The 20,160-nt window shown below is 44.8% G+C and overlaps 1 long non-coding RNA gene and 1 pseudogene across 2 annotated transcripts; both read left to right on the top strand.

Moving 5' to 3' along the window:
• The first annotated feature begins 156 nt into the window (after positions 1-156).
• Positions 157-17,384, top strand: LOC309540938. Its single transcript, XR_014223546.1, has 4 exons — positions 157-273; positions 7,036-7,261; positions 13,578-13,720; positions 17,155-17,384. It is a non-coding gene; the product is annotated as an uncharacterized lncRNA (long non-coding RNA).
• On the top strand, positions 4,980-6,707 carry LOC309541056 (cysteine-rich protein 1 pseudogene; annotated as a pseudogene). Its single transcript has 2 exons — positions 4,980-5,036; positions 6,359-6,707. The product of its transcript is annotated as a cysteine-rich protein 1 pseudogene (transcript).
• Positions 17,385-20,160: the final 2,776 nt, after the last annotated feature.

Here is a 20,160-nt window from a genome sequence, read left to right on the forward strand (position 1 = left end):
ATAAATCAAAAGGCAGCACAACTGAAAGTGGTTAATTCTGTTATCAAGTAATTAAATGTACGGCAAAGATGGTGGGTTACTCTTCTTGCGATGACCAATGATTTTTAGCTAATAAATTTGACTGACTGACTTGATTTGATCCTTAACAGGCACCAGATTTTGTGCAAGATGTGACATTCTTGGACAGCTGGCAAAGGGTTACCACAATGCTATCAAATTAAATATCTGACTGGAAAATTGCCCAGAAGGCACTTCCCTGCTTTCTGAAACATGGTGTGCAGGTTGTTCTGGGTGGGGTAGAGATCCCTTTGAAGCAAATGCATAAACACAAATTACCAAACACACATCTGTATATGTCATTACCTTTAACAGAAATAGTTCCTGTCCAAGCAAGATTGACTTGCCTATTACCTTATTAAGCTGAAATTGCCCATAGATTTGCATAAGAAACAGGGAACTATTTTATGTGGCAGCTTGTTTGGATACCATTTTAATAGTGTGTATCTCAGCAATTTGCCTTTGGCAACAAAAATAATAATAAATGTTGTTTACAGCAAAGTCTAGATTATCCTGTAACCTTAAATGCCAGTGGATGAAAGACTTTGACCTTGTACTATTGGATTAGGTAGACTTGTGTCTATGCATGTTTCTGTGAACAGACACACGTTCTCCTCAAAATTGCCAGTGACATTTTTTATTGAAATAGGTCAATTATTTCTTGTTAAAAAACAAACAAACAAGCAGAACACTTGTATTTCCATGAAATCCATTAGTGCTAAGTTTTTTTGGGGGGAGGGGTGTTTGTTTATTTGTTTGGGGTTTTTTGCTATCAATGAAACTGGAATGTTTTTCATAAATGTATTATAAGGTTATAGGTGCTCAATAGGTCAGAAAAAAAAGAAGTACAGTGGCTTCATTGAATTATGTGAACAAATAGACAGCAATTAAGGAAACAAAACCAACAAAATACATAGATACTTCTGATATATGTTTAGAGACAGTCAGTGTTGCTTATCTAGAGTGTGTCTGAGGGTGAGAGAGAAAGACAAAGAGAATTTAATGCATCTATTGTTATTTGATGGTAGTGAAACACTATAGAATACCAGATTCTACCTTTAACTGCACTAATTAGAAGTGTGTCGTTGTTGTTATTGTTATTGTTGTTGTTGTTATTATTATTATTATTATTATTATTATTATTATTATTATTTGATCAGTCATAGATTGGATGAGCAAAAGAAATTGCTTTGAACTGTTCTGGACAGCTTGCTTTCCTCAAAAGTTTTGAAGACACCCCTTCCCCTGAAAGCAGGAGAAAATTAGTCCCCTTTTTTCAGGGGGGAAATATGGTACCTTTGGAAAAGTATGGAGGGAAGTTTCTGCCAACCTTGGAACCAATTCCTTAAGAGGGGTGATGCCTCCTGCGTCCCTATCCCTACCCTCCTTCTTTGTGGCCAAATTAAAGTACTGTTTCAGTTCTGTTAAAGGTAAAATAGGTTATCTGGCTTGCCACCTCACTTTATTTGGAACACCACTAACAAGGAGTCCAGGTGGCACAGAAAAACATTGGGGGAGTTGTATGCAGCCTGTGTACTGAAGGTTAGCTGTTCCTTTATTTAGGGCTGGGGTCTAATCTCTGTGGCAGAATTTCCAGATAAGAGTGGTGAGGTGTCTCTGACTGAATCCTTGGAGAGCTACTGCAAGTCAGTGTAGGCCAGGAGTGAGCAGTGAGCTTCCTTGGAATAAAATTCCATAATTGGGGTGTTGCAACTGAGGAGGGCCTCTCCCCACTTGCCACACACTTCACTTTTGTCAGGGACTGTGCTGAGGAGGGCTGCACTGTAATGGTGGCAGCCTTCCCCTTCTCCTGCTCCTGAATGGCTTGCAGAGGGGCATAGTTCAGAAGGCAGAAGCTGGGAAATACTGGATGGGGAACAGCTAGGAGAAGAAACACTGGGAGAGAGAGGGTTAACAGATTCACAGTCTCTGGATAGCATTTCTCCGCTCAGCCCAAGGTCGAGAAGTGCGCAGAAAGTCTCAGTACAAAAGCACAGAGGGTACAAGCTCAGATTACAAGACATAGGAGTGAAATAGATCAATAGGGACTGGAGGGGTGTAAGCCTTAATTGGGAGTACCGCCATTCTGGGTTGACACTTTTTGTCCTTTGCTGTTTTTATTAGAGAAAATAACTGGTAAGAATTCCTTTAGTTTGATCTCCTCATATATGGCCATGGGAGAGGAAGTCAATTCAAGGAAGCCTGACAACTTTGCATACTCACAAGGCTATGGGAAGCACTCAAACTGCATGCTTATAAAGGTCTTGAAGTTCTGTGAATGAAGTTACTTCATTAGTAACAAAAACCTCAATGCTTGTCAAGTCCCAGTGGCACAACTGCTTGTGCTAACTCAAATATTTTGTTTCAGATTATTGTAGCAGCAATGAGAAAATGGTCCAGTCTGAATGGTAAATTCGTTTCGGATGAAAATCAAAAGCAGAATCCTTGCTGACCTACTAAATGTGTGCTACACCTTTCTATTTAAAAGCTATCTGCAGTCATGATGTCTGTTTATTTTTTCAGAAGATATGCTCAAGACCATATTGAGCAGCATACATATTCATACTGCTAAATCCAAAATGGGATGCGTCTGCCTTTGATAGAAGTGCATAATTCCACCATGGGTGATAAATCAGCCAAGATCTATCTGTGCAATCCATCACACAGATGCAACAAATTCACACTAAATGATAGCTTAGTTCAAAAACTAATATGAGAGCTTTTGGGATCACATGTCTCATTCATAAATCTTTAGGCACATCATAACTCCTTTATGAAAAACCATATAAAAGGAGGAAAATTTCAAATGCATTATCTCAAGACTTCATAAATATTTAGGTTGCAATGCTATCACACTTATTTAGAATTAAGTCCCACTGAATTCAATGATATATTCTCTCAAAATATGGGCGATAAACGGGTGTCTACTTAGGAAGTTGTAGGTATTTATGGAGGGGGGGAAATAGTGCCCAGTGGCACCCCATAGCAAAGCATAACTACTGAAGCCCCCCTAAAGCATTCTCCTAGTCATGCTTTCTGGACCCGGTTCCATAGCCAGGGCTGGAATTACTAGAACACAGTGTCCCGAATTCCTATTCCACAGAGCCAGTACAGGAAGAAGCTGATCAATGGTATCAAAAGTTGCAAAGAGACTGAGAAGCAGGAGCAAGGCCACACTCCCCTTGTCATGCTCTCTGTAAAGGTCATCCCAGCACAAGTAGAAGCATCATATTAGATATGGGGAAGAAATGGTGAATCTACCGAATCTGCACTTTCTGAGACAATGTGTGAAATGAAGCACAGCTGTTCTTTGAAATTCACACTTTCCTAAATTTTTCAAAGCAGTTTTGCAGCCAAGCAATATGTACAAAAATGCACATAGTCGGACGAAGTGTGCATACAAATGCATGTATGTGTGAAAAAAGCATACAAAATGCATTCTATTAGGGGGGAAATGCTTGTGGAAGCCATATGTACCAGAAAAAATGGCACAAAAATGGTGGTGAATTTTCATGGGAACTTTAAAAACCCACAAGCTGATATGGAAATATGGATGACTGAATTTAAGGTTAGAAAAATGAGGCACAAATAAAACAAAAATTGACAAATTTGCCCTTTCCTAACCCATACAGGCTTTAACCACTCAACACAGAAATGGTTGGGGTCTGAAGGGAGGACACAATAAGTATGCTGAGAGGTAGAGATGACCATTGGTTTCCTGAGGCAAATACATGAATATGCATCTTGGGGCAGCCTAAGGCCCATGAAATATTCTGCCACTCTTAACTGAAGGCCCTTTATCTTCTCCTAGCACCATGGAATAAACCCCTGTATTCACATCAATTGTTGCTTTAAGCAAAAGTCTGGTAGAAAGTCAACAACAAAATGCTTTTGAGGGAATTAAAATTGGAAGCCAGATTCCATACTGTTTCTGTAGTAAGTGACTAAACCACCTTGATTGACTATATACGGAGTTGTCAATTTAAGCAGACTCCTCTCTCTCATCTCAGAGCACTATATGCCTCTAATCAGCACAAAGAAGTGTTACCTGAAACTTCTCTCAAAGTATTTGTGCTTTTAGCCTACAACTATACTGCCTTTTCTTTGTCTTCTCTTTTCTTCTTTGTCATGATGTATGTATACACACAAACACACAAATACAAATGCATATCACTGCAGTGGAGTACATCCTGAAATGGCATTTCCGTGTGCTCTGGTTCCCGTCATGGTGTCCCATTGTGCCAGAAGCGGTTTAGTCCTGCTGGCCACATGACCCAGAAAGCTGTCTGTGGGCAAACGCCAGCTCCCTCAGTCTGAAAGCTAGATGAGTGCCGCAACCCCATAGTCGCCTTTGACTGGCCTTAACCATCCAGGGGTCCTTTACTTTTACCTTTACCTTTTATATCCTGATTGTATGCTGCATGCAGTATCTCTTAACTTTTCTTTATGCATTACATCCTTAAATAAATATGAGGTAAGTACAAGATTTATTTGTTTTAATAACACACACACACACACACACACAATTTACATCCCACACTGGCTGTGAAAAATAGCAAGCTGAAACTTAACGTCAAGAACATTATGAACTCTCAGGTTTTAAAATGGGCTAAGAGACATTTGTATATTTAATAACACGCATAAAAAATGAAATGGTATAGTTACAATGAAAAGCAGAATGAGTAGGAGCTTGTTGATAAGCGAACAATAGTCTCCCCTTTCTCTTCTCTTCACAAGTACTGTCATTCTGGGATAGTAGGGATTAATTCCCCTTATTATTATTTCTCCAACAGAAAGACATGTTTCCTTGTTAGTCATATATAGCGTTCACCATTAAAGTATCTACATTTCCCGAAATACAACATAAAATTCCAGAAAGTGTATCTTTCCCGCTAAAACAGAAAAATCTCAAATACCCAGTTATGAAACAGTCCTTGCTTAATGTCTTGGCAATTGATCACCACACTACTCCAAATAAAGTAAGTTGTTGCTTATTTACTTTATTTATAAACCTACTTATAGGCCACCTTTGGTACATAGTCCACTAATCCTAAAAACAAAGTGCAGGTTCAAGGATGAAAAACACAAAGATTTTTAAAACTCCATAAATCTCAGCAAAGATTTCAAAATTCTTGTCATTCTAAGAAAGCTCTCTTAAAGTACAAAAAGAGAAAGACACACACACAAACACACACACAGTCGTACCTTGATTTCCGAACAGCTTAGTTCACGAACAACTCAGAACTCAAACGGCGCAAACCTGGAAGTAGGTGTTCCGGTTTGCAAAGTTTGCCTCGGAAGCTGAACATCCAGCATGGCTTCCACGGCTTCCAATTGGCTGCAGGACACTCCTGCAGCCAATCGGAAGCTGCGCCTTGGTTTCTGAACATTTCGGAAGTCAAACGGACTTCTGGAATGCATTCTGTTAAAAAACCAAGGTACAACTGTATTCACCTAAAGGTTTTCAGCAAAGGTTTTCTGTGGGGAAGGAATTCCAGTTTTGGGGTTAATGTAACACTTTAGAACATGGGTAGGGAAACTAAGGCCTGGGGGCCAAATCCGGCCCAATCGCTTTCTAAATCCGGCCCACGGACAGTCCAGGAATCAGTGTGTTTTTACATGAGTAGAATGTGTGCTTTTATTTAAAATGCATCTCTGGGTTATTTGTGGGGCCTGCCTGGTGTTTTTACATGGGTAGAATGTGTTATTTTATTTAAAATGCATCTCTGGGTTATTTGTCGGGCATAGGTATTCGTTCATTATTATTTTTTTCCAAAATATAATCCAGCCGCCCCACAAGGTCTGAGGGACAGTGGACCGGACCCCTGCTGAAGAAGTTTGCGGACCCCTGCTTTAGACTATCTATCCCCAAGCTGGTGGTTTCAAGGTGATGCTAGACTACATCAGCCATTACTGCTGGACCCTGACTATTGGCCATGAAAGCTGGGTTTGATGGGCGTTGGGAGGGTACCAGTTTGGGGAAGACTGCTTTAGAATATTCATATACATTATCCCCACAGTCATTTGTCTATTGCTCCCTTGTGCAATAGTGCATCCCTGGAGGATTCCCATTGCAGAAGCTTTACTCATATATCACAGGATATCTGGGCATGATGTAAAGTGAAGTACGAACAAGTTGACCACTGTTTCATTTTCTCATAACTCCTCTGGGTCTTCATTCTTCAGTAGGGTCATGATAAAACTTGCAATAAGGTGAGGCAGGACCCTCCACAAGCAAGCAGGCAGAGTCATGGCTCTCCCCTGGTGGCTTCTGCCACCGCCTTCCATTGGGATGCCCTAGTGGCCCAAGTGCCAGAAGGAGGTGTACTTTGCTGAGAAAATCACCTCCCTGGGGGTGAGGCCATGCTTGAAGGGCGAAAAACGCAACAAGACCTTGACTACAGGTGGCCATGCAGGCCATTATAGGAAGCCTTATTGCAACCACCTTTGCTACTCTGCCTTGTCTGGACCAAAAGGATGTGGCCATGGAGGTGCTGAAAGCCACACCTTCAAATGAAGTTCAGGGCTGGAAGGATGGAATTTGTTGTGGATTCCGGCAGTTTCACAAAGAGTATAGCCACAATGTGTCTCTCCACCCCACCCCCTTGCAGCAAGCTAGCTTATTATGAAGGCTTTCAAAAGAGGCACCATGCTAGGTAATTGGGACATTTCCTGTTCTGTATAAGTGGGAAATATTTCAAGGTGGAGACCAGAATGTTTTTGCTAATTTTAACACTGAGAGTTTCCAGGAAATAGTTCCCTGCTTGCTTTTAGACTCTACTATCCATGATGATGATTCTGTTTCAATAACAAAATACTGAATTGGAAAAAAGTTAAAAATAAAACTTGCAGTTAGGATATACTTAAGCTGCTCAATCCTGCATTTCAGTAGCGTTTAATATGATTCCCAAACCCCATTCTAAGTTGCTGCTCCTCTATAGTGTCATTCTCTTTTTTGTACTTCTTATCCTAAACCAGTGTTCTTCGGCCTTAAATCTGTGGATGTTGGGATTACAATGCTCACCGTCCCTGACCACTGGCTAAACCAACTGGGAATGCTGGGAACTGCAGTCCTTCTACAGACCCAAGGCTGAAGAGCCATGTCCTAAGTCATGCTTGAGAAATATTGCCATTTGATTTGTGATGATAATTCCCATGATTGTGTTTGGTGAAATTTTGGACCGCAGCATTATCACTAAATAAGGTAAGCCACTCCAGTCAATCAGATTGAATGTGAGTGAGGGAAAATAAGCCTGAGCACATTGGGATCAGGAAGAACATAGGAATACAACTGATTGAAACTAAGAATGCCTGCTGTCAGAGGATGGTTAGCTGCTTGTGCTTAAAATTGTGCCCCTTCAGAGTTTGTGCGACCCCACAAACCTCTGTGTGTGACAGAGCTCCTCAGACATGTCTGCTCTAGTCACTAGTAGAGTCTGACAGTGGCTGTCTGCGGAAGCGCTTCCAGCAAAGAAGTTCCTTAACGGAAACGCGTCTCCTGGACTCACGACGTGGCAGCTTCCGGCGAAGCATGGGTCTCCCTGCAGTTGCTTCTGACACCTCCCCGCTATTTTCGCTCGAAGTGTCTCTCACCCCTTTCTCTCCCCTGCTGCTTCCTGCCTGGGCTGCTGCGTCTCTCTCAGCATTACTGAGATCCTCCTCCAGAGACCCCGCGCTCCCCCTGCTGGTCCCTGCTTTGGCTGTTGACTCTCTCCCAGTCTCTGGGAGCCTTACCACTTCCCTTTCCTCCGATGTCAGTTCCCTGACATCCACCTCCCCTCCAGGGCCCCCCTCTCCCCCGCCCCTACTTTCTCCTCTGGGCGGTGAGGAGCTGAAACCCCTAAAAGAATCCTCTTCATCTTCAGACGTCTCGAACAATTCCCTCCATCGGTCTTCGTTCCGACTCGCTGAATCCTCCTCCACCTCGGAATCAGCGAACCCCTCCAACTCTTCTTCGTCGTCGGTGGTGGCGAAGTATTCCCTCCGGAACCTCGCCACTGGCTGGGGTTTTCTAGGGAATCTCTGATGAAAAGTTTCAATCAAAACCTCGTCATCTACCTCCTCTGCCCTGACCCAGGTGTTTTCCGACTCCGGCTCCCCTTCCCACATTACCAAATACTCTACTTGCTCTCCCCTCCACCTGGAATCGAGAATCTCCGCTACATGGTAGCTGTGTTCTTTTTCCTCCATAGCTGGTCCCCTATTGACCCTCCCCTCTCTGTCCCCTATATACGGTGACAGCAATGATCTGTGGAACACTGGGTGCAACTTCATGTGGTTCGGTAACCGGAGTCTGAAAGCCACTGGGTTGACCTGTTGCGTGACTTCAAATGGGCCCAGTCTTTTGGGTCTTAACTTCTTACAACCTCCTTTAAATGGTAACCCTTGGGTGGACAGCCACACCTGGTCCCCCACCCTAATGCTTTCCCCTTCCCTTCTGGTTTTGTCTGCCTGCCTCTTATATTCCTCCTTCGCCCTGTTTAAATTAAGTTGGAGCTGGCGATGGATCGCTTCCATTTCTTCAACGAACTGTTCTGCGGCAGGAACGCTCCAGTTCTCCCCCTCCCCCCCTGGGAAGGCTCGGGGATGACACCCGTGATTGGCCAAAAAAGGGCTCATCCCCGTGGACACGTTCTCTGCATTGTTATAGGCAAATTCTGCCAACGCCAGCTTCTCCACCCAATCATTCTCTCTGTCATTCACATAACACCTCAAATATTGCTGGAGGACACCATTAGCTCTTTCCGCCTGCCCATTGGTTTCTGGATGACGGGCAGTGGAAAAATTCACCTCTACATGCAATAAGCTCATGAGCTTCCTCCAGAACCTGGAAGTAAATTGTTTCCCTCGGTCCGAAACCACCCTCAAGGGGGCACCATGCAACCTAAACACATTTTCCACAAACAATTTAGCGGTTTCTTCTGCTGTGACCGCATGTGAGCAGGCTATAAAGTGGGCCATCTTGGTTAACAGGTCTACCACAACCATAATGGCTGTCTTCCCTTTGGACCTGGGCAGATCAGTCATGAAATCTATTGCCACTGCCTCCCATGGCCTTTCCGGCGTGGGTAGTGGTTCTAATAAACCTGCCGGTGCCCGCCTCTCCCCCTTGGCTCGTTGACATCGGTCACACCCTCTCACATATTCACGCACATCTTCCCTGACCTTGGGCCACCAGAATTCCCTGGTAACCAGCCACATGGTTTTGTGTTGCCCAAAATGCCCTGCTGTGGGGCTATCGTGCAGTTGCTTGAGTACCTTTTCCCTCAATTCCCCTTCAGGTATGTATAACGCTCCCTTGTAGTACAACGCCCCGTTTCTCTCCTCAAAACCCCCGGGTTTGTCTCCCTCCCTCCTGAGACCCCTGAGTTTGTCCTGGGCGTATTCATCCTGCACCGTTCCCTCTACCAGTTCCCTTTGCCCCACCAAAGCCGCCCCACACACCCAGCGGTCCTCGGGAATAACATGGGTCTCTTCGGGTGCACCCTCTCCCTCCAAATATTCAGGTTTGCGTGAGAGAGCGTCCGCCCTAACGTTCTCCGGGCCTGGTACGTAACAAATCTCAAAGTTAAATTTGGAGAACTCCTGGGCCCATCTCAACTGCCTTTGGTTGAGCACTCGCACAGTTCTCCAATACTCTAGATTCTTATGGTCCGTGCACACTTGCACCTTCTGTTGTGCACCAATTAGTAGGTGCCTCCATCTCCGGAAAGCCTCATAAATCGCAAGAAGTTCCCGGTCGTGCACCGTGTAGTTTCTCTCAGATTTGTTCAGCTTTCGCGAAAAGAAGGCACACGGTCGCCACTCTGACCCCTCCTTCCCCGGCTGCAGAAGAAGCACCGCCCCTATGGCTCTGTCAGAAGCGTCTGTTTCGACCCTCAGCTTTTTTTGTAAATCCACATGTAGAAGTTGTTCGTCAGAGGCGAAGGCCCTTTTCAGTTCCTCAAACGCTCGCTCCGCCTCCCCCGTCCAAACAAACTTCTTTTTGCTGCTGAGACAGTCCGTGATGGGCGCCGTCAGGTGGGCGAAGTTTCGGATGAACTTACGATAAAAGTTTCCAAACCCTAGGAACCTCTGCACATCCTTCTTGGTCTTGGGTGTTTTCCATTCCAGCACCGCTTGAACCTTGCCGGGGTCCATGGCCAACCCCTTGTCTGACAAGCGGTACCCCAGGAATTCCACCTCCTTGGTATGAAACTGACACTTTTCCAGTTTCACCCACAGTCTGTTGGCTTGCAGCCTGCTCAACACTTCTCTGACGTCTCTCACATGTTGCTCCTCATTCTCCGAATACACCAACACATCATCTAAGAAGGCCACGCAATTCTTGTAGAGCAAAGGCCCCAGTACATGGTTCATAAAGGCTTGAAAACACGCGGAGCCTGTTTGTAATCCAAAAGGCATAACGAGGTATTCAAATGCCCCCAAAGGGGTGAACATGGTGGTCTTCCATTCATCCCCTTTCCTTATACGTATCAGGTTGTACGCCCCCCTTAGGTCCAGCTTTGTAAAAATCTTTCCTTTTCGCACCCTGGTCAAAATATCATCAATCCTGGGCATAGGAAAAGCCGCCGGCTCTGTCACTGCATTTAGGGCCCGAAAGTCACATACCAGCCTCGGCTTGTCCGTGTTTTTTTTATCCACAAAAAACACTGGGCTACCCCCCGCTGCCTTGGACTCTCTGATGAAGCCTCTCTTCAGGTTCTTGTCAATGAACGCTCGCAACTCCTGCATCTCCCTGTCTGACATGGCATACAACTTGCCTACAGGAAGCTGTGCTCCAGGGAGTAAATTGATCTGGCAATCAAAGGGCCTATGCGGGGGTAGTTGGTCCGCTTCCTTCTCGCTGAACACGTCGCTGAGATCAGCATACTGTGGTGGCACCTTCCCCTTCTCCATCACTTCCGTCCCTGCTAGGGTGGCTTGGGCCCCTGCTGACCCCTTTTCCGCCCTGCAGTGTTCTAAGCAGTGTGCGGAACCGAAGGAAACCACTCTTTGATGCCAGCCCACCAGCGGATCATGTAGGGCTAGCCAGCTCATTCCCAAAATAATGGGAGCGCCTCCCAAGGTGGCCACATTAAACGCTATCAGTTCTGTGTGCCTTGCCACCCTCATTATCATTGGGACGGTCTGCAAGCTGACGCCTCCTCCCAACAGTTCCCTGCCATCAATCGTGGTCACCTGCAGGGGGTTGCTTAAAGGGATAGTCTGTATCTGGTGCTCAGCAGCAAACTCCTTGCTCATGAAATTGCAGGAGCTGCCTGAGTCCAACAGCGCCTTTATTTTTAGGGGGTGTCCATTTTGCAGCTCTAGCGACACTTCAATCACTAGAGCAGGTCGAGGAGCTTCTGGCACTGGCACTTGGGGAAGGGGCACTTTCACTGCTCTTTGGCCTGGCTGCAGTGCCCTGCTGGCAACCAGGCGTTGGCTTTTACCTGCTCCGTTTCTCCCTGCTCTTCCCCCTCAACAGCTCCCACCATCCCTTGCCATTCCTTCCTCTGGGGGCAGACTCTGGCAAAGTGGCCTGGCTGTTGGCAGAGATAGCATTTCCGGGCTCCCTTTCCCTCCTTCTTCGCCCCCTCACTGGGCTTTGAAACTGCGCGCGCGCGGGCTGTTCCGATTTCCATCGGCTCTGCCGGCGGGAAAGCTGGCTCAGGAATGTCTGGAATGCGTAACTCCTTCCAACGTTCCCCTCTCCCTTCCCGCCTCTCCAAGGCTCTTGCCTCCTGGCGCGCTCCAATGGTCAGCGCAGATTTGGTCAGCTGATCCATAGACCCCGCCCTGGGGCTCCTGGCCAGCTCGTCTTTCACAGCTGAAGAAAGACCTTCTTCAAATAGCATCTGAATGGGTGCCGCCGATAAATCCCACCCCAATCTGTGAATCAGCATGGTAAATTCAGTCCAGTACTCACGGACAGATCTGCTTCCCTGCTTGCAAGCCATTAGCTGTCTGCGTACCACCCCTTCCTCAATATCGCTGGAAAACATGATATCCATTGCACGAAAGAATTTCATAGTGTCCTTTAGGATATCGTTGTGCGTTGCCATCAGGGGTCGAACCCAGTCCCGCGCCCCCTTCTCAAGATGCCCAATTACGAACGCAACTCGCGATTCCTCATCAGGGAACTCATCAAACTGCACATTCAGAGCATATTGCATCTCAGTCCTAAAGGCATGGTAATCCTTGGGGTCCCCCCCAAACTTCTGCACCAATCCTGGTACCTTTCTGGGGAACTGAGTGGTTCTCCCCTTTTTGTCAGCATCCTGAGCCCTTCTCTCCTCGAGCCTCGCCGTCTGCAGCGCAAGTTGGACCTCCAGAGCTTGATACCTTTCTTCCAAGCTTGGACCAGCTCCAACCCCTGCGTCTCCGGTTCCGACTGGGTTGCTCATGATGCTTTCTCCTGCACAGGCAGCGTACAGAGACTGTCAGACTGCTGTCAGGGGATGGTTAGCTGCTTGTGCTTAAAATTGTGCCCCTTCAGAGTTTGTGCGACCCCACAAACCTCTGTGTGTGACAGAGCTCCTCAGACATGTCTGCTCTAGTCACTAGTAGAGTCTGACAGTGGCTGTCTGCGGAAGCGCTTCCAGCAAAGAAGTTCCTTAACGGAAACGCGTCTCCTGGACTCACGACGTGGCAGCTTCCGGCGAAGCATGGGTCTCCCTGCAGTTGCTTCTGACACCTCCCCGCTATTTTCGCTCGAAGTGTCTCTCACCCCTTTCTCTCCCCTGCTGCTTCCTGCCTGGGCTGCTGCGTCTCTCTCAGCATTACTGAGATCCTCCTCCAGAGACCCCGCGCTCCCCCTGCTGGTCCCTGCTTTGGCTGTTGACTCTCTCCCAGTCTCTGGGAGCCTTACCACTTCCCTTTCCTCCGATGTCAGTTCCCTGACACCTGCATTTGCATATCCTGAAAAACTATTATTTACTGTGATGTGAATGAAACTAGCCTTCTCCAGACTCACATGTTCCCCTTTCCTCTTTTCCTCCAGTGCGACCACCAAAATTTTTACTTCCGATTTTGATTAACAGAAGGTCAGAGTTAAGTCCCCACCCCAAAGTGTGTGGTAAAGCTAAATTCTTGTTTGCTTGAAACAAACCAGCTTCACAAACCATGGGTTGAAGTTGGCTTGTTTCAAGCAAACCATAATTAAGATTAACCACAATTAGTCCAGGTCTGGATAACCTAGCAAACTCTGTTTATTAAAAGAAAAGAGAAAGAGAAAAAAAGGAAACCTTTTAAACTCCTCCTTGTGGGTGAAGAGGTGAGAAGGGTATGTGTTTGAATCTGAGGGGTACAAGTGGGTCTAGGCTCATTCCTGAGGCAATAAATTGCAATAAACATGGACATTTAGAAATACAACATGCCTTTCTAAAGCGCTGGGAGATGCTCTCTGACACTCACAAAAATAAACATAAAAGCAAGCAAGCAATTTTATCTCAGCCCCGGATTTCAGCTGTTTGCTGCAGTTAAGGTCTTGTACTAATCTGCACGCTCCCAACTTGCTGTCTAACTTTGCTTTGCAGGTAGGAGATGCAAAAGATTAAATTCTTGAAGCAGCAAGCTGTGAGATGTTGGCGGCCAGATGGGGGAACTTGACATGAATGATGTACACAATGTAATATAACCCCAGACATCTGAAGCTCCTGCAGTACTTAGACTCAACTGGGTGAGTCAAAGTCACAAAAGGGTAATCCTTGCCCATGATATAGTACTGTGAGAGCTGCCTGCTCAGGTCTATAAGCAATGATTATAACCCATGTGATTTATTTTCTCTTCAGTCAGCATAAAAAAACAGCTTATTGATTTCTTTCTCTCCCCACTGCCCCTACCCATATTGCTGATTATTATGTAGCAATTTCCTAACCTCTTCCCAGTTCAGCAGAGAATACTTACTATTTGCTAAATTGATATCCCACCTTTTTCTTTATAGATTTAATAAGTATTCTCTCTTCATACACCTCATAAGGATGGTCTCTCCCCCCCCCTAATTATCTGTTTTGCTCATGCATTCCGTTTGTGGATGATGTAAAACAAAATGATTGCAAACACCAATATGCCAAGATATTCCAATATTGTAAACTGTGGGGAAGAGGCAACAAAATGGAATCTAATGAAGGCAATCTAAAGTGCTGAAACAGGAGGCCAATGAATAGAAGAAACTCAAACTTTATCCAGCCCATTACTTGTCAGTAGGGAGGGGGGGTCATTCAAATAGTAGCCTCCCTATAAGCAGAGAGAAGGAACACCAATGTCTGAAAAGAAAAGCAACTTTCTAGTCCTCATCACTGTGTGGAAAGAGCATAAAACAGAGAATATTAACAAGGAAATGCGGAAACCAGAATGCAATTTAAAAGGAACACACAAACACACACGTACATATATTTTAATACTTTCTTGGGGCTTTAATTAATAAATTAGAACATTTGGTAGCCAGAAGGACCAGCATTATTGATAGGCAATTCAGCCCGTATGACAGGTGGTAGAATTCATTTTATGTTCAAAATAGACTGCTGATCAGTGACGGGTGAAGCAAGGAAAGGATTGTCTGTAGCCAGTTGAAGAAATGAATTGACTCCAAAACAAAAAGCAAGCAACACCCTTGTTCCCAGAAATGGCTGGATTCCAAGATCTATTGGGGCTCATACAAGAGTCTTGTGGCATCCCAATATAATTATGAAGGTCCCCCCCCTTTGAACACCTGGCATTAGGTGTGTGTGTGTTAAAATGCTTTTGAAACTTCTCATAGTTCACCCTGCAACATGGGAAGGTGAGTTTTTCAAGGAAAAGCATCTCTAACCATAACAAGACAAAGAAATGAGGTGTATAGGCAGGAGGAAAAGTTACCCCATTGCGTGGCATGAAAAATAGTCTGATGCTGTCCAGTGGACCAAAGTAACCAGCAGATTTTGGGGCTAAAAGATAGCAAGGAACAGCCCCCCCAAAAAAGAATCTGCTTTGTGTGTCTTTCAAAGACACGAAGCCATGATGATGATGATGATGATAAATTTTATTTATACCCCACCCTCCCTGGCCAGAGCCGGGCTCGGGGTGGCTAACACCAGTAAAATTACAGTAAAAACGTAATGGGGGGCCATTTAAAATACAGGTGAAAATGCAATTTCAAATGCAGCCTCATTTTAAAATAGCCAATAAATCAAGACCATAAGGGGAGGGAAACATAAGGGTCAGACCGAGTCCAAACCAAAGGCCAGGTGGAACAGCTCTGTCTTGCAGGCCCTGTGGAAAGATGTCAAGTCCCTCAGGGCCCTAGTCTCTTGTGACAGAGTGTTCCACCAAGTCGGGGCCAGTACTGAAAAGGCCCTGGCTCTAGTTGAGACCAAGCTAACCACCTTGCGACCAGGGACCTCCAAAATGTTGTCATCTGTCGGCCTTAAGGTCCTCCATGGGACATACCGTCCCCTAGGTATGTGGGTCCTAGGGCTTCCAGGAATAGAATTTGCCAACTTTCAAGTGAAAAATCATTTTTGCCATAATGCGGGTCCTAAAAAGGGGGCACACATTCTCCCACTGTTCTTGTTGTTGTTAAATTTTGAATGCAGCCCTTCATCTGAGGATCACAGCATGGTTTACAATATGAACACACAAAATAGTAGCAAACAAAACAACAACACCCTCCCTCCCCCAGTTTAAAAGGTCCTAGATTGTTTAATGAACCCAAGGCCTGGAGGAAGAGGAAAGTTTTTGCATGACACCTAAGACATGTGACCAAGGCGAGCCTCCCTGGGGAATCATAGAATCATAGAATTGGAAGAGACCACAAGGGCCATCGAGTCCAACCCCCTGCCAAGCAGAAAACACCATCAGAGCACTCCTGACATATGGTTGTCAAGCCTCTGCTTAAAGACCTCCAAAGAAGGAGAGTCCACCACACTCCTTGGCAGCAAATTCCACTGTCGAACAGCTCTTACTGTCAGGAAGTTCTTCCGAATGTTTTGGTGGAATCTTCTTTCTTGTAGTTTGGATCCATTGCTCCGTGTCCGCTTCTCTGGAGCAGCAGAAAACAACCTTTCTCCCTCCTCTATGTGACATCCTTTTATATATTTGAACATGGCTATCATATCACCCCTTAACCTCCTCTTCTCCAGGCTAAACATGCCCTGCTCCCTTAGCCGTTCCTCATAAGGCATCGTTTCCAGGCCTTTGACCATTTTGGTTGCCCTCCTCTGGACACGTTCCAGTTTGTCAGTGTCCTTCTTGAACTGTGGTGCCCAGAACTGGACACAGTACTCCAGGTGAGGTCTGACCAGAGAAGAATACAGTGGCGCTATTACTTCCCTTGATCTAGATGCTATACTCCTATTGATGCAGCCCAGAAGCCCAGAGCACTCCACAAATGGGGAGCCACTGCAGAAAAAGCCTGTTCTCGGGTCACCACCTTCCAGACCTCTCATGGAGAGGGCACACAAAGAAAGGCCTCAGATGATGATTGCAGGGTCTGGGTCGGTCCATATGGGGAAGCACAAGCAGGAAGACAGGAAGTGCTCTGCCACTGCTGCCACTGCCATCACCACCAACCACTTTTTTCTCTTTTATGCTGGCTACACATTTGTTTTTCAGTAGACAAAGATACTTTACTCAGCGAAGCTCTGTCAGACTCCTTCCCTTCCCCAGAGCTATAACTGTTTTGTACAAAGATACGGCAACTTGGGCTTTCAGAGGATCTCCTGGGTGCTGTGGCTTTTCCAATCACCAAGGCCATGTTATAAAACTAGGCTGAGGGACATAGACCGCCAGTAACAAATTTCAGCTGAGGAAAAAACATGTCCCCCTCTTTATTTTCAACTTTCTAGGGTGCAGGAATTTAACCTCAATTATCTACAATTTTTGTTTAACCCGCAAGAAAGAAGGGCTTTTTCGCTGGCTAGGTTCAATTCTAATCCTTCAAACCTCCTTCAGGGTAGGTTTGCGGGAATGGCAGAAGGAGATAGGATCTGCCCATGTGATGCCCATCTGGTGGAAACTCTAGCTCACATGGTCCTTAAATGTAAAATGTATGATGATCTCCACCAACAATTCTTAGACCAACTATGTATCCCAATATGGAGACCAGAGACAGAGGTCATATGCTTCTTATTACAGGGGAGAGACCAAGAGCTCATCAAGACAGTAACTAAGTTCCTCTATTTGATTTTCTGCCGCCGAAGTACGCTACAGGACCCTGCCCTTGCTGGAGTCCCAGAGAGGTGAAATAGATTGCTTGCCTCTTCTTCCCTTTGGCAAATGACTGTACTGTTGAAATGGCAATGAGTTTGCACTGGCCTATTTATTCTGAATGTTTGTAAGTGATGCCAATAAAGGTTTGATGATGATGGTGACCTTTTTTTCTCACTCAGAAGCTCAGACTAGATATGAATTTGAATCACAGTAGCATAACAAAGGTGGTAGACAGAACTCAAATCACCTCTTGTTGTTTAGTCGTTTAGTCGAGTCCAACTCTTCGTGACCCCATGGACCAGAGCACGCCAGGCACTCCTGTCTTCCACTGCCTCCCGCAGTTTGGTCAAACTCATGCTGGTAGCTTCGAGAACACCTCTTACTTTTCATTAATCTACTGAAAACATTTGCAGACCTGCTGATTCTTTAGGAAATTTTGATGTTATTTATTTATTGCAGTAACCAATGTGTGGTGCTTGTTCTGGGGTCAGAAAATGAGAAATATATTGCATTCCTCTCTAATTCTGGCATAATATCCTAGGCCTCTTTCTTTTTTTATAAGCAAACATTTCATAAGTAAAGTCAACCATAGTAAACAATTTAAAAGTGCTTAAGTCCTAAGTCAAAAAGTCAAACTGCTACCTATGCTTATACAGTGGTACCTCGGGTTACAGATGCTTCAGGTTACAGACTCTGCTAACCCAGAAATAGTACCTCAGGTTAAGAACTTTGCTTCAGGAGGAGAACAGAAATCGCACGGTGGCGGTGCGGCAGCAGCGGGAGGTCCCATTAGATAAAGTGGTGCCTCAGCTTAAGAACGGTTTCAGGTTAAGAACAAACCTCCAGAACGAATTAAGTTCTTAACTCAAGGTACCACTGTAAAAGGGAAGAAGACCATTCTGAAACATTTCCCTTTTAAATAATGAGTCTTTCAGAAATTGTTAACTTTGATTGGATCATGACCTTTGTCCCTCTCCACGTAGTAAATCACTTTCTCTCCAGATCTTACTTCTTTTTGGAATGAAGATTGGCATTACTTTTTATTATTAACCACATAAAAAGCTAAATAAACAATTGAAATAAAATCAGTTCTGGGATAAGAATATTGGTCTTGATCTTTCTTTCTTTTTCATTTCTTTCACTGAAGATTCAGTTGGTAGATGTAGTGGTATAGCACAAAAAATCTTTGCTGTCATTTCAGTTTAGAGAAAACAGCACAACTTTGTCTAAAGCTGTATTACTTTGCTCCCAAGCTGAAGAACATTTCAACATGAAGAGTGAATATCAGTTGCTCCACCTCAGGCTACAGAGAGAGAGAGAGATCTGACATGCCAATTTTGCGTGAGACTCATGCCTCATTAATATGTGGTTTGTTTGTTTTTTTTTGTTTTTTAAAGAAAAGGCATACAAAAATCTGTATTTAAAATGTGTACTTAACAGTCTCTCAAGGTGCACATTCCTGCATGTATTTTATCCAAAAATACAGTTATGCATTTTCAACCTAGAATTGAGGACTATTTCACAAAATTTGACAATACAAAAATCCAAAGGCTAATTACATTCTGATCCATTTTATTAGTCCAAGAGATGAGAATTAGGCCAATTCATTTAAAAATGAGGGCCCAGTGAAATTCTCTTCCTTTCCTGTTTTCAGTCTCCAAATCTGTGAGTTGTGACCCATCAAAGAGAGCCATCTATTTTGTCCTATCAGGAACTTTACTCCCCAATTTTTGCAGCTCCAAACATGCAGCTATGGATACCAGAAAACTTATCCAAGCTAGGGCTTTGGAGAAGAACTTTGGAGGCTTGTTGTCATCAAAGGTTCTGTGAGTATTTCAAGCTCTTGAATTCTTGTCCAGCTTGGGTTAAATTGCTATCTAGCTTGCCCTTGGCACACAGATCTGCCATTCAAGAACTATGAGATGTTTGCAATCTGCCAATGATCTCAGGGTGCCCTTGAGTGCTGCACTGGCAAAGCTGAAAGGTGTGAAGGAAGCCCAGCCACTGCAAAGAACCCTTGGGAATAGAGATTCTCTCTCATGAATAGGCTCCCTCCTCTACCTGGTTCTTGCTCTGTAGCATCTTTGTACATCCACATTCAATCCAATGGAGTAATCGAGGGTATGAGCAAGGTTAAAGCCATTCATAGAAGACATGCTGACTTCCTGGTCTTCTAGTTTCTATCTTCACAATCTCCAGGAGGGAGGTGTTTCCAAATTGGATTGACTCACACTAGGGTTGGCATACTTCAAAACAAAAAACCAGGACATCCCAAAAGTTGTTGAGCATTTATTAGGAACTCCCCCCCCATGTGATTTTTCGATTGACTTGCTAAAGAAATCCCACCCCACCCCCACCACTGGATGTCAATTCTGCCTTTGAAATCCCAGTAATGTACTGAAAAATCTCAACATATGGCAGCCCTACTCAGACTATGAGCCACACCATTTTTATATTCATTTGCTTGTACATCTCTATAAGCAACAAAGACAAGAAGTTTATCAAACCCCGTTGAGCCACTCTAAATGGCTGGTGGCCTGCTGTTTGCTTAGGTCACATGCTGAATTCAATAATGCACGCAGGTCCAACTATATGCCAGCTCACTGTGTGAAAATTCACTTATCTGAACACAAACCATTATGCCCAAACCTTGCTATATACTTCACAGATTCAGGTATCTGAACAGCCAGCTTCGTTACTTCCTTATTTGTACTTTGCTGCCTTTTTTGAGCAGAAGCCATGCAAGAAGGGATGGAGGGAGATCAGACAAATCAGAGAACAGGAGATATTGGACAGATCGGACATCAGGAAAGGTCGGACAAATAAGTATTTCCTTTGTCTTCCTTTTGCTGGTTGGCACCAGCCATTTCAGGAAGAAATCATGGAGAGAGGAGGAAGATAGACAAATGCTAGATTAGAAATGATCCCACT

The sequence above is a fragment of the Podarcis vaucheri genome (genome assembly GCF_965113315.1).
Source record: "Podarcis vaucheri genome assembly, chromosome: 9".
Taxonomy (NCBI): Eukaryota; Metazoa; Chordata; class Lepidosauria; order Squamata; family Lacertidae; genus Podarcis; species Podarcis vaucheri.